This window comes from Phalaenopsis equestris, unplaced genomic scaffold, assembly GCF_001263595.1.
Source record: "Phalaenopsis equestris unplaced genomic scaffold, ASM126359v1 Scaffold233596, whole genome shotgun sequence".
Taxonomy (NCBI): Eukaryota; Viridiplantae; Streptophyta; class Magnoliopsida; order Asparagales; family Orchidaceae; genus Phalaenopsis; species Phalaenopsis equestris.
The window spans coordinates 8,830-10,469 of NW_018251537.1; positions in this window are offsets into that span (position 1 = coordinate 8,830).

Below are 1,640 nucleotides of genomic sequence, written 5' to 3' on the forward strand. Positions count from 1 at the left end.
AAGGAGGAGAGAATAGCTAGAGAGCTAGAGAGGAGGAGAGCATCTTGAGGCCTTGTATCAAGGTGTCGCTTGAGAGGGAGGCCATAGAAGGAAGATGAGGGCTCATCTCTATGTATAAGCTATGTATTCTCCATTTCTTTTGCCTTAGTGAACTATTTGATTGATTCCCTCCCGTGGACGTAGTTCCAGTCGGATCGAACCACGTAAAAAATCTGTGTTTGCTTGTGTTCTTTGTGTTTCATTTTTATGTCAGGAAGTACATATCTCACAACAATTGGCATCGACTGTGGGAAGATCCATACTTTATGGCTAGAGGTGTCCCCGTAAATGTGTTCGCGGACAGCGACGAAGAAGATGCGTTCGACATTCACGAACAGAGGAGCAAGCATATCGTGTCGCAGAGCAGATCGACGAGTTCAACAAGATCATCGACGACCTCAAGAACATCGACGTCAAGATGGACGATGAGGACAAGGCACTACTATTGTTAAACTCTATTCCTAAGAGCTACGAGCATTTCAAGGATGTGATGCTCTATGGAAGGGTGCAGACTATTACTCTGGAGGAGGTTCAATCTTTGATTAGAGCCAAATAACTTCAGAGGAAGCATGACAGGGACAAGGAAGTCAGCAGAGACAGTCTTATTGTCAGAGGAAGATCGGACAAGAAAGATTCAATAAATGTTCAGTACAGATCAAGGTCAAGCAAGGATGGTGGGAATCAGTCATCAAGGGGATCTTTCAAGTGCTATCATTGTCACAAAGACGGACGATGAAGACAATGCACTACTATCATTGTCACAATAGATGGACATTTATCATTGACACAATAGATGGACGATGAGGACAAGGCACTACTATTGTTAAACTCTATTCCTAAGAGCTACGAGCATTTCAAGGATGTGATGCTCTATGGAAGGGTGCAGACTATTACTCTGGAGGAGGTTCAATCTCTGATTAGAGCCAAAGAACTTCAGAGGAAACATGATAGGGACAAGGAAGTCAGCGGAGACAGTCTTATTGTCAGAGGAAGATCGGACAAGAAAGATTCAATAAATGTTCAGTACAGATCAAGGTCAAGCAAGGATGGTGGGAATCAGTCATCAAGGGGATCTTTCAAGTGCTATCATTGTCACAAAGACGGTCATTTCAAGAGGAACTGCCCAGAAAGGAAGAATAAGTACCAAGAAGAGCCCGAAGAATCAGGAGAAGCAAGCGTAGCCTCCGATGACTACGATTCTGCTGAGGACCTGGTGATCACAGAATTTGAATCCAGTAAAGAGTGGATCCTCGACTCAGGGTGTTCTTTCCACATGTGTCTTCACAAAGACTGGTTCGAGACACTGCAACAGGAAAATGATGGGTTTGTTCTACTGGGAGACAATAAAGCTCACAGGATTATTGGAAGTGGATCAATCAGGATAAAGATATTTGATGGAGTTGAACGAGCACTAAAAAAATGTCAGGTACGTGTCGGCACTATTTTTGGTGTGGGGTTTGCCCGTAAGAAGCTGTCGGTCATCGGAATTGAAATCCCGTTGCCCGCTTTGGAAGGACATTTTTAAAAAAAAAAAAATTTTAATTTTGAAAAAGATGAAGTCAAACTGACCCCATAATTTTCATAGTTTAAATGAAAGAGCA